The 13,905-nt window shown below is 40.4% G+C and overlaps 1 protein-coding gene across 9 annotated transcripts in view; it reads left to right on the top strand.

Moving 5' to 3' along the window:
* FRY (FRY microtubule binding protein) overlaps positions 1-13,905 on the top strand; it is a 426,749-nt gene that overhangs the window by 172,241 nt on the left and 240,603 nt on the right. The gene's annotated exons all lie outside the window — the stretch shown is intronic.

Below are 13,905 nucleotides of genomic sequence, written 5' to 3'. Positions count from 1 at the left end.
AAAAATTCTGATGCCGTATTACATGCATGGCTAATTAACCTACCTGTGCTCAAAGTGCTGGAGATTAATTATCTCCTACCCAGATGACCTGTGGCCAAGATTGTTCTTATGTAAACAGAACCTGGGCAGGAGAACCCGTGCCATAATTGCTTTAAGAAAAGAGCCAAAGTACCTTCAGCCTTAAGGTATTCAGGGATATGCATCTCTAAATGATATCCAAAGAAACCATTTTTTCCCAGGTCATTTTGCACCACTGTATACATGATGGGGCTTGTCTGAGGCTGTTTTTCTACAAGTGGGAAGCCATTTGGGAGTCCTACTGTCACCCAAATAGCATTCCTTTATTTGTTGTAGTCGTAATTCCTTTATCTTGGATCCATTATTTGTGTGATACTTCACACTCCAGGATGAACCTTCCTTTGTCTATCCACCCTTTGATTAATGAAAAGGATTTGACACACAGAGTTCTTAATGGAGCAGTTTTCCAATAACTGGAAAGACTTACTCTGAGTTTGACATCGGTATGTGGTTTTGAATCATTTTGAGTACACCAAGGCCAGAGGATTTTCTCCTATCAATTTTTGTCATTGTCTCATTAGATAGAAAATTATGTGTGACAATACTGAGGCCAGTGGGATTTCTTTTAAAATCTTTCTCCCCTTGTCAGTTTTCAAATTACTCTAGACAAAGTGTATATTCTCTCCACCTTTCCTAACGTACCCCGCCCCCCAACACACACACACACACACTCGCTCTCTCACATCAGGAAATGGTTCAAAATGACTGTTCATATCTACTTTGAGAGTATCTGGGACACAATGTTGAATTCTTTAAATTCATTCAGCAAATATTTATTCAACACCTACTATGCCAGGCTGGGGGGCTGCAAAGGTGAATGAGACACCATACCTGCCCTCTCTCTTAATTTCTTCATTACAGAAGCGTGAACTTGGTGATTCTCTTTAGCATTCCTTTGGAAGTCAGAATGCTCTTCAGTCCTTTCTTGAAAGAGGAAGAGGAAATATACTTTATGCTTAGTCTTCTTTAAGCTTGTTGCAACACTAACCTGCTTATAACCTAGCTTTGCTCTCGGTCTTACATATTTTCAGTAGCAAAGAGAGAAAGGAGATTGTCTGGCGGTAGAAAACAGTAGCCTGAGGGCTTTGACCTACTCAGTGTAACCGGGCTGAGAGGCTGCACCAGGGAGCAAGCAGCTCCTCATTGGCCAGCAGCAGGTTTGAGAGGCCAGGATGCCTGCCCACATACCTGAGTGGAGAAGCCGGCTCCTAATTACACAGTGGTGCTTATTTATAAAAGTACAACAATTAAAAAGCAATAAAACAAGCCGTGTAACTATGGCTGACTGCTTTGCAAGGTGGTAGTAAGAGGAGGGATGATTCCATGAGCATGTCCGTTAAGGTTTCCATTCATTTTTTTTAAAGGGCACATTGTGGGGGAAATGTAATTTCATGTATATCTGTCTCCTCTGAAGAATTAACAAGTCAATTAAATCCGTGATTGCCTTGGTGAGATGTGTTAGCTTTTTATTCACTGTTCATTTTGACACTCTTCTTCACTGGCATGCCCACTCTGTCAGGCTGCCCTTTCATTTTAATGGAGTTGGGAATTAAAATGGCCTTGATGTCTGGAAATAAAATGTCCTTTGTAGACCTCACTGCGGAGGCTTTCCATAGCCCCTCGGACCTCCCCCTCTATTAAGTCCTGTGGCTCCTTCCCCAGTCATATCCAGGCTTTTCCACAGCCATTCAGTGATTCTCACAGCTGCTCCCTGTGGTGTTCACAGCCACAGCCTCCATGGCCTTTCTCAGTTTAACCTGGAATGTTCCGGTGGTCTCCTGAAGGTCCCCCTGACACCGGCGGGGGGCGGGGGGGAAGGGCTTCTGGAGAGGCTTCTGCCTGCATTTCAAAGACCCCACCACAGCTCTCTCTCTCTCTCTCTCTCTCTCTCTCTCTCTCTCTCGCCCCTGAGTCTGTGACTGCCATTCAGGACCCTCTTTGAGCTCCTCATCCAGCCTCTCTCCCCGATTGTTCTTCCACTCCAGATGGATTTAATCTGCTCACCCCTTGTCTGCTCTCACTCCATGCCTGTGCACACATGGGCCCCCTGATCTGGCGAGCCCTCAGTTAGAACACACAAGTTGCAGGACCAGATAGGCTTGGTTCGGGTCTCTAACACCTGCACCTGTGTGGCCTTCGACAGTTAATTAACTCCTCTCTGCTTCATTTTTCTCATCTCTGAAATGGAAGCAAAAAGAATGGATACTCCACAGGAGTAAATGAGGTATTTAAGAATTAAAGCGCTGAGAACAATATCTAGCTCATCGTAAACACTCAATAAATGTTAAAATAATATGAATGTATTCCAACGCTCCCCTCGCTTCTAAACCCACTTAAAATCAGAGTCAGACCCCTGACATCACTTGTGGAATATTCTATGAGTAGTCAACACTTGCTGCACCCTTAGAGAAGGGAACTGTGTGAATACACCAAAAATAGTTGCTTCCTTAGATTTATTTTCGAGATTTACTTTTCAACATTCCTCCCTTTTCTACCTCAGCTACTATTAGAATATTCCTACCTCCCCTAAGTAAATACCTCCCAGCAGCACATGAGATGGCCTGGCTATGGTCTCAGTAGCAGGAAGTCCTCTTAGCCTTTCAGCTTTGCTACAAAGTTTAGAGCAGATCGTTCCAAGCTATTTCAGAGGAAAGGAAGGCATGCTTTTTAGTGATGTATGTGCTTTTTAGTGATGTATATAGAGGGAGTGTGTGGGCTCTCCCACCCATCTGGCATTCCTTGTGTTTCTGTCTACCCCCTAGTGTCCAAACGAACAGGGCCCAATGAACAAAGGTACATTCTGAGCTTCTTCAATGTCTTGATCTTCCCAGGGCAGTCTGCATCTTTCTTAACATTTGTCATATCTTGCCACCCCATCGAGGCAAACTTTTGAACGCTTGTTAACTCTTTTCGAGTAACAAGAATTCTATTGACAAATAAACTGGTCTGGGGAACTGAGCAATTCCTTTGCCTGTTTTGGAAGGGCTGCTGTGCATTGTGAAATGTCTAATGTTGCTCTAGAAAAACTTGCATCACTTGGGAGAATTGGATGTGGCATTTTTCAGATGTATCGTAGTGAGCTAAGTTGTGGTGATGAAGGACAATATTTCTGTCCAACATAGAAATGCTGGTTAGTGGGGGTGCCTGGGTGGCTCAGTCAGTTAAGTATCTTGACTTCAGCTCCGGTCATGATCTCGGGGTCCTGGGATCAAGCCCCACGTGGGGCTCCCTGCTCAGTGGGAGGTCAGCTTCTCCCTCTCGCTCGTGATCTCTCTTGCTTTTGTTCTGTCTCAAAGAAATAAAATCTTAAAAAAAAAAAGAAAGAAAGAAATGCTGGTTAGTGTCGGATTAACTCTGGGGACAGAGAGAGATCACATGCACATGGGGATGGGAAACACCACTGACTGAGTGCAGAGCAGGACTTACCCCTGTTTATGTCATCAGTGTAGCTCAAAGACCCTACAAGAAAGGCTTAAGAGAAACCTCAAGGTGTTAGTTTTCACCTCTTTGTGAAGCTGAGGTGAAGAAGTAGAAAACTGAAGTTAACCAGGTTGCCTGAATCCAGCAGAGCAGCACAGCTGCAGAGCCGGCGAGCTTCCCTCAGTGCCCTGAAACCGTAGAAAGCGCCCAGCAGCTTCCAGGGGTTGAGGGGGGAGTTACTCCCATGTTCCTGTCACTCAGATGTCTGATCAGACGTGCCCTCACTCGAGTTGTGGTCACTTCTGCTCAAGTAGTTTATAGTCCTAATGAGAAACGAAACCCCAAATCAACATCTACTCTGAGTAGAAAGAGCCTGCTTCTGGGTTTGTGATGAGGATCAATAACGAGTGGGGGGTTTTGTGTGTTTGTTTTGTGTGTTGTTTTTTTGTCGTTGTTAATATGCTTGAACAATTTTAGAAGAACAGCAACTGTCACATTGACTGAGGGCCCACTCCCTGTCAGATGTTACGCTTGGTAATTTATATGTAGGGCAACCACATCATTATTTGTCCAAACTGGGACACTTTTGAGAGTGAAAGTTAATAATTATACTGGGACTGCCCTGGGCAAAGGAGGCCATATGACCACTGTGTTTATTATCTTCACTCTTTCCAATAACCCTGCAAGGTGATGTTATTATCCACACTTTACAGATGAAAAATAAAATGAGTTAGGAAAATGATTTGCTCAAAGTCAGGATGCTAGTAAGCGCCATTAAACTTTCCTCCAATCCACTTGATAATCACATTTTTAAAAATCACCCATAGGATGATCAAAGGGTCAAGAACATTGGGGATCTTAGTGCTTTATAGATACTTTTCATTCTTGTTGGCTGAGGACACTGCCCACCCTTAGCCCCCTCCCTCCCTACGCACCCTGAGGCTTGGGCGTGTGTGGGAGTGCACGGGCTCTCTCTCTCTCTAGCCTCCGACCCTCTATTCAAAGTCCTATTGAGAGGTAAAGACCCTGGATTAAAATCATTATTTGTTCATTTGAATCTGATCTGAAACCTCACAGAATATACCTATTTGATGCCATCTGGGTATCCCATAGCTCAGTACCTCAGCTTTGGGGGAATTAAGCCTTATCATCTTCAACCAGGAACAGGAAGAGGAAGCTAGTTTATTCATAATCTTTCTCCCTCGGCCCACTTCCCCCCCCAAGAACCAGTGCTGGAGACCACCATCTCCTTTGCAGAGCCTGTTTGAAAGGACTAAGTATTGACGTCTTCACCATTGTTATTACAAATAATACAGTTTGTTCACTCTGGTCATTTGATTGAACATACAACACATGCATAAAAGATTATAGTAAAAAGCTACACTTCTTTTGTTAGGAGTGTTTCATGTTGATTTTTTTCTGCTTTTTAACAGTATATATAAATATATAATTTAAATGACTCTAGTAAATAAAAAGATACTACTAAGCTTTACTTCTTTCCAAATGGTCATTTGCTTGCCATGCTGAGGTTTCTCTGGTAGGTTCTATTTCTGTTTAGGAAATGGTAGCAAGCTCCTTATCTTTAGCAGTGAGAACAGGGAGAATATCTCCAGGACTAATGGAAATCTATAATTCAGAGATCTCATTTTCCCTGATAGCAGCAGTTTTGGCCACCACAAAACCTGCTATAAGGCTGGCAGCACAAAATGATTTGATTTCAGCTTCTTTGCCTACTTTTGCATGCTGCTAGGTAAAGGTGCCAACAAGAGCTGAAATAGTCAGGCAAACAGCAGTGGGCAAGAAGGAGAGGTGATCTGGATACTTTTACAATCTGGGAACAGCCCAGGATATTTGAGAAAGTTGCCAGCATTCAGATGTTTCAATGGCACATTTAGATGATACAACATGAAATATTCTCTTTATTTAAAAGACATCTGTTTCAAAACATCTTAATACCTATGACTCATTAGTTCACTTCTGGGTACAGTTCAAGGAATTGAATGAGTTACATATGTCCCGATCATCTTATTAGTAACTTCTAGATTTCTAAGCTTCATGGGATATTCAAAATGATTGGGCTCAGATATGAGTTTGGGCTGAGAAATGACATTTTCCTGAGTTGGAGCTGTTCTGTGGCTTGTCAGCCCCATACACAAGCTTTTTGTGCAGGTTCTTTGCTGGTACTAAATCGTAAATTTATTTAGTGCTTTGTGGTTTGCTCAGCAACTTTAAAAACATTACCTCATTTGATGAATGGGATGCATTGATTATGAATAAACTAGCCTCCTCTTAAATGTTCCTGGTTGAGGATGATAAGGCTTAATTCCCCCAAAGTTGAGCTTCTGAGCTATGAGACACCCAGATGGCATCAAGTAGGTATATTTTGTGAGGTTTCAGATCAGATTCAAATGGACAAATAATAATTTTAGCCCAGGGTCTTTACCTTTGAATAGGACTTTAAAAAAAAAAAAAGCAGTATATCTTGGCATCTAATACTTTAGATACAGAGGTGAGTCCGTTTAAAAAACTTATGTATTATATGTTAATTGAATTTAAATTTACTTTTTAAAAGATTTTATTTATTTTTTTGTCAGAGAGAGCGCACAAGCAGGGGAAGTGGTAGGCAGAGGGAGAAGCAGGCTCCCTGCTGAGCAAGGAATCCAGTGAGGGACTTGATCCCAGGACCCTGGGATCATGACCTGAGCCGAAGGCAGACACTTAGCCAGCTGAGCCACCCAGGCGTCCCATAATTGAATTTAAATTTAATAAATAAATGAAAAAAATTTTTTTAAATAAAAAACATATGTATTACGATTTTCTGGATGTATTTGTGCCCTACCATTTCCTAGTCATCTTTTTTAAACACTCAAAACATGTCTAATTTTCTCCAATGTGTACCTTCTGAGAATCACCCCCTATTTGCCCACAACCCAGTGCAGAAGATTTAGCAGGCAATCACTTCCTGAAAAGGTAAATGGCATTTGTGAAAAATACACAGCTTTATCTCATCTTTTTCCTTACTAATCTCTGTCATTTGATAGATTCCTTTCATCATATTCATTTAAATCTCTCTCCACTGTAGAACCGTTGGCTATACGAGTAAGAAAATGTTCTCTCCTTTGAGTTGAAAAGTGTCTCTCAGGCTTGAAGGAGTAATAGGAATAGCTTTTTCCATAAGAACATCTTTACTTACTTTTCAATACTGGATTATACTCAAAAATTTACTATCTTAGCGTTAGCTTTTCTTGGTTGTTGCTCCAGAATACCTTGCTGACTCCACAGTGTCAGAGAAGCAAGACAAACACTATTCAGGACTTCCTTTCGAGCACCATGCACCAGACACACTTCTTTGGGAGTTTCATAACTGAATCAGACCTGGGCCTTACCATCAGGGATCTCAGAGCTGACCTTCCTTCCTTGTTAGTTTCAGAAGTCAGAAATATTAATGCAGAAGAATCCCGAGGAAAGGATCCAGTGGTATTCCAGAGACAGTGTGTGCCCTAGAGAATTTTATGTGGGAGAATGTGTTCAGTAGATTGTTAGTTTAACTTTATGGATTCATACTTTCATGGCATCTGACAACTGTTGGAAACCTGGTGTTTGCAGGCAAATTCCTACAAGAACATTCCTCCTAGCAGGATAGCTGAAGGAGAAGAGGAAAGGTAAATTATTCACCCTGGGACACTTGACTAGATGTCAGTATTGGAGGCAGCAAGAGTTTCAGATAGGCATTCTTTACATTAGAAAACTGTGAAGAAGACTTACCATGTTTATCAGAATTTTGACCTGGGACTAATTTAACGCTAAGTCATTCTTCATTTGAGTGGTCCTCTCACTCTTCAGAACATTGAGATTAAAGAGGAGGTTGTGTGTTTGAGAGAATTCTCTACTTCTGTAAGGTTCACGATCCTACCTCTCGCCTATATGGTTACACTTTTCTTCTTTCTCACAGAACATACAAGCACAAACATTTAAATATTAGTCACCCAGAACCCCAGCTGCGAAGCAGTGGAAGTTTATATTCTGCCAGCATATCAGACTCTCTAATGAGTCTGATTTGGGTTTAATTCCTTTCTACTGTGTAGTCATTTGATGAGCTGCAGATGGAAATTTAAGCCAAAGCCATAACATTCAGCTAATACTTTTTATGCTGCTGTAAGAATTTGTTGTCATGTCAATTTAAGGGAGTTGAAATCTTTTTCAAGAAGGCATTCAAGTCTATTTTAAGAGCTTTTATCAACTCTAATTTGATATACAACTCTAACTGCCTCCACTGTTCTTAATCAATTGCAAAGTGCAAAGTAGTTTAGCAGTGGAAGACAGCTTTGAAATTTTCAGAATTTCTCAGCTAATATCACAAGCACAACATTATGGAAATATACAATTAAATTTCCCTTAAAATTTTTTGCCTGAGCTTAAGAGACAGTAGGCTGACTTCTTTGAGTTTAGACTTAAACAGGTAAATATGTATTTTGGCAGCCATGAAAAGGATAGGGTATTAGATTAACTAGGGCAAAACTTTAGTAAAATTCCATTTGAATGTTATATTTATGTAGGAAGGATCTGGAAAATCAAGAAAATGGTATATTACATAAGAGTCAACTCAATAACATATTTCAGTTGTTTAAATACGAGATTAGGTTTTTCTTCCCTGTTTTTCTGTTATTTTTCTGTGTGTGACCTTGACTGCCTCCTTTCCCCACTTCCTTATGTGAAAGGAACAACTGTGACACCTGTCACTACCTGTTTAATGTGAAGGGTTTTGAATACCTCCACTGAAAAATGAGGTTTGTGTAAACATCACAATATGTGTCAGTTATTTCTCCTAAGCCATTAAAGCCAAACTGGAGGATGTTGAGTTGTATGCTATTGAACTTGACTGGTAAGTAGAGACTGGATCTCTGGCATCCTAAGCTTGATCAGTTTCTTGGACTAGTCTGCTTTTAAGTATTCTGAATAAGAAATAGGTGTCACACTACACAGCCTATCAGGTTCTTTCTATTGTTATTATTATTATTATTATTATTTTACAGTAAAGTGACCGTGTATCCAAGTCAGTGAATTTGAACAGGGTTGTCTCCAATTCGAAGTGCTGGCATTCTTGATCGGGAGACAAGCATGTCTTTCGGCAGTGAGATATGGTGCTTGTAGAAATTGTTGCATTCTGGAAGCTTTATAGTGTATGATCATACAGTCAAAGGATACTCTCCTAGGTTTTAATAGATATTATGTTTCAGCTAAGCCGTGTTGAAGTAAAGAAGGTCATAAGGATGCAAGGTAGTATTTAAAAATCTGTCTGAAACACTGGTTTGTTACACCATCCACCTGTGACTAGGTAGAAAGCTGTAGTGATAGCTATAAAGAATTTTACAACTAAAAAAAGTTACCCTAAGGGAATAGATCGCCTATGGCTTTCGCAAATTATAAGCAGTTAGTTTAAAATTTACAAGTTCGAATACCACGTGGAAGACAAATTGCGGTTTTTCTTAAAAAAATGGAACACAGCTTCTCCATTTGCAGCTTTTGAAAACCACATTTTTAATGAATCTCCCCTAAAAATGAGGCCTTGCTATTGACTGACAGCATGGTCTTAGCTATACTATCACTTGTACTATTTTAGCCTCCCCAAAATTAAACTTACACTTTTCTAATGAGTATTTTAGCTTCCGTAGGGAGTTTAGAGAGAAGCCAGGCCCTGTGTTGGGCCACACTGGGTGTTTTGTTTTACTTCCCTCAGGGTTTGATGGTGGCCCTGAGTCCTGTTCTCATCTTCTCTTCCAGGCTGAGAGTACAGGACCTCTTCTCTATTTTATTTGACCGAATACAATTGCAAGAAAATAGGAAAGAAGAATAAATCCCTGCTGATTTTTGTGTTCTGTGTACTAACAAACCCCCAGTCCTTATCATTATGGGAAAGCTAATCCTAGCTTCTGCCAATTGAGATATCAGTTTTGAACGTGTTTGAAAACCTGGCCCATTGTCAACTGAAAAAAAAAAAATTTTTAACCATGTTAAATGCTTGAGTTTTAAGAAAGGTCGAAATTATGATTAAGAACTCATTCTCATTCTCTCCAAAAAATTCTGTCTCTCAAATTCTACATTTTAGATATCCAAAAATCTATTTTAACATTAACTTAGTTTCTTTTCTTTCTCTTATTAACCATTTTGTTACCCACTTCAGTGCTTATTGCCATTTTCCTACAAGGGCAAAGGAGTTGAAATTCAAATTATTGTCCTTTGAAATTAGCTAACTGTTCCACTTAAATAGAGAAAAGAAATATAAATTAGAAATGATTGAGTAGGATTCTGATCAGTGATTTTCATTCTAAATCCTGAATCCCTCTTGTCAGTAATCACAGTACAGTACCAGGCCTGCTGTTCATAGGTAGAATGGTGAATACATAGAACTTTTTCTTGCCATCTAGTAATTTGAAATGTGTGTCATTTTAGGAGGCTTTTGCCAGAAGTACTAGAATAACTTCACAATGGCTGAAAGAATAAAGACTTTTAATTCGCTTACCTAACTCACAGTCTGGAGATGGGAAGTTCCAGCTGGATTTAGAAGCTCAAGGACTCAGACCATCCAATCTTTAGACTTGTCACTGCACGATCACAGATGGCCACCTTAGTTCCAAACATCTTTGCTTTACTTACGAGTCAGGAAGGGAGGGAGTCCAGGTTAGGTCTTTCTTCTGGCAAGGAGGAGAAAATTTTGCCAAAGACTCCAGCAAACTTCATCTTGCATTCCTAATTGGAAGTGGATGATATGCCAATCCTGGCAAAGTTGAATGTAATTACCACGTTGCTTTAGACAAACCATGATGCAGGCCCTGGGGCTGGAGTGGGTCCACATTCTGTAGGTCCACTACCTGCTACTTGAACAAAATAGAGATTCTTACCAAGGCAAAAGGGTAGGCAACAATAGAAACTGCCATAAAATATAATCCATACAATGGTAGATGACTATTAATAACTTCCCACCTTTTGTTACATAGCATTACGTTAAGCACAGTAATGATAGCTGATATTTATAAGCCCTTATGAAGTGTCAGGTGTTGTATTAAATGCTTTACGTGCATCATTGCCTCTAATCTTTACCATGACCCTGTTTTACACATACCATTTGTAAGTGACAGAGCCAGTAAGAGTCTAGGGTAAACCCTAAACTATGCTATCTCTCATCATTCTTTGCTAGATCAAGACATTGATTAATAGTAGGTGAAACTGATGAAACTCAGGTAGGAGCAGAAGGATATTGACATGTATTTCCTACTAAGTTACCACAGTGGTATTTGTCAAAAAGCAGTGGCAGAGTTCTCAAATAAAAATTCTGTATCTCTCCGCCTCTAGTTTCAAGAAAAAAAGGAGCATTCCCTGATGTTTTTCTTATGCCCATTCAATAAGAAATTGAGTCTGTTGTTTTTTTTTTAAGTAAATTATAAGAAAGAATATTACTAGATCAGAAACTTGAGCCCTTCAAGAAATTGTAGCCCGTTCTCTGTTGAAAGAGAAAGAAAACAGGAATATATTAGGTTTATTGAAATCTGTCATTGGATTAAAATGAGCAAATACAGTATTAATTCATCTGAATGCCATCCAGCAGCAGTAGATGAAATATCCTTAACTTTGTCATTACCAAAAAATGACCAAAATATTTTCCTGTTTTCGGGTATTTCCATTTATATAGAAATATCAATATTTTCCAGGGAGGTTTAGATTTCAGTCACATTGTTTAGATTCAGCTATTAATCTGAAAGGGTTTTATTGACTCCCTTTACTACCTATCCACAGCACCCTTCAGCTAAGTCTTGGAATGGTCTATAAGGATATTTATGAAGGACTACTGAGTTTCACCCACTGTTCTAAGCACTATCTCATTGAAACTTCATCAGATCCTACTGAGGCAAATACCACTGTATAGATGACAAATGAATGAACGAACAAACGAATGAATGAATGAATGAATGACTTCCCCAGGGAAAGTGCATCAGTTAAGTGCTGGCACCTAGATTCAAATTTACTTCTGGCTCCAGAACCTCTGTTCTTATTGGCTGTCCAGCAGGAGCCATTCCCAGCTCTCTCCTGTGTTCATTTCCCCCAGCATCTCTGTAAGAGGCAGGTGCTCGCTTACTCTCAGCCTTCAGTGCAAGCTTGCAACTGTGATTCAAGTTGCCGGGGGAATTTCTGGAATGTATTCTTCTTCCTGAAAATAGGAGGAATGTATCTTTTGCCACTCTGATTGACCTACTGCTTCCAGCCTTTGGACACAGTTTGTGTAGACAGCAGAAAAAAAAAAAATTGAATTCTAATACCCTAAGATGACTTTTAGCTGAACATGAGCCAAGTTCCTACTCTTAAGGAGAAGATTGTCTAGTGAAAGAGACCAACATACTGGTGCAGCCACTCTGGAAAACAGTATGGAGGTTCCTCAAAAAGTTGAAAATAGAGCTACCATACGACCCAGCAATTGCACTACTGGGTATTTACCCCAAAGATACAAATGTAGGGATCCAAAGGGGTACGTGCACCCCAATGTTTATAGCAGCAATGTCCACGATAGCCAAACTATGGAAAGAGCCAAGATGTCCATCGACAGATGAATGGATAAAGAAGATGTGGTATATATACACAATGGAAAAAAAAAAAATGAAATCTTGCCATTTGCAATGACGTGGATGGAACTGGAGGGTATTATGCTGAGCGAAATAAGTCAATCAGAGAAAGACATGTATCATATGACCTCACTGATATGAGGAATTCTTAATCTCAGGAAACAAACTGAGGGTTGCTGGAGTGGTGGGGGGTGGGAGGGATGGGGTGGCTGGGTGATAGACACTGGGGAGGGTATGTGCTCTGGTAAGCGCTGTGAATTGTGCAAGACTGTTGAATCTCAGATCTGTACCTCTGAAACAAATAATGCAATATATGTTAAGAAAAAAAAAAAAAGAAGAAGATAGCAGGAGGGGAAGAATGAAGAGGGGGAAATCGGAAGGGGAGACGAACCATGAGAGACTATGGACTCTGAGAAACAAACTGAGGGTTCTAGAGGGGAGAGGGGTGGGGGGATGGGTTAGCCTGGTGATGGGTATTAAAGAGGGGAAAAAAAAAAGAGCTTCTCTCTTGTCTTCATGTGAGAGAGCTTGGAAAATGAAAGGACTTTTCTCAGTCTTCCTTGAAGGTAGATGTCACATACAGTTCTGGCCAATGAGATCAAGGCAGAAGTCTATCCAAAGGACATCCTTTCCTAAATAAAAATTCTCATTAAGAAAAAAATATAGAGACCAACATAAATTGATAATTACAATAAAATATGACCAGTAATCAACCCCCTAAAAGATGAGTTGCATGTATGAGTAAGAGTGACTATTGTTTGTACATAAATATTACTCGTTGACCCCTAAGGCAAGATCTTGCCTACTGTTTTCCTGTATTGCTGATAGTTATCTCCAAAGCTGAATCTTTTCTCACCAGCCTGGTGAAGCTGCGACTTTCTCTCTCTCCTCCAGGCCCCTTATTCTCTTCAGCTTCCTCATCTTAAATGCCGAATTTCATGATCAGTTAGTCCCAGGCAAGAAACTGGAGTCCTTTTCAGCTCTTCTTTCTTGTTCATTGAAAACACTGTTAAAACTTGTCATGCTTTCTTTCCCAAATGACATCTCCCACATCTGGATCTCTGTACCCATCACCTCTGCCAAGACCTGGTTCCAGGTGTTCATCACATGGAGCATCCCAACTGGAGCATCCACAACTCCTCCTTGCCTGCCTCTCTGCTGCCAACCACCTTTCCAGGCCAGGTCTGGTCCTCACCACAGCTTTGAGCACTGATCTCACCTTTGGTGTGTTGACACTGAGAGTGAGGTTTCCATATGCAAAGATCACATCCACACCAGTTGATAGTTGCAAACACAGCAAATAACTAAATTGTCATTATGAACTGAAAGTGATCATCTGAATTCATTTTATAGACCATCTCTATCCAAACCATTTGTTTCAGTAAGCTTACGAGTTCTACGGAATGCAAAAATGGACTTGACCCCTGACGCACTGTCTGTAACCATAGTCATGGGCCAGGAGTGGGGTGAGAGTATTGTTGCCATGCTAAACTATATTATTCTGTATGCTTTTATGCTGGTGAGCTATAGAGAGCCTGGACTTGATAGGCATGATGCAGAAATTAAGGGAAGGTTGCCTAGAGTGAAGGAAAAGACCAAAAGTTAAGTATAATTATCTGGAAAAGGGAGCTCAGGCAGAGGATCTAACTAGTCATGAAGTGTACACACTCCAGTGATGGAAGGTCCACTCATCAATCCTCAAGTGTCCCTTATACACAAAATAACAGCCATCAAATTGGTGCAATGAGCTCATTAAAGATATTGTTTGGCCAGACAAGGCTCTTGTTTTAGGGGG

This window comes from Phoca vitulina, unplaced genomic scaffold, assembly GCF_004348235.1.
Source record: "Phoca vitulina isolate PV1807 unplaced genomic scaffold, GSC_HSeal_1.0 scaffold5, whole genome shotgun sequence".
Taxonomy (NCBI): Eukaryota; Metazoa; Chordata; class Mammalia; order Carnivora; family Phocidae; genus Phoca; species Phoca vitulina.
This window is presented reverse-complemented; position numbering and strand designations above follow the sequence as displayed.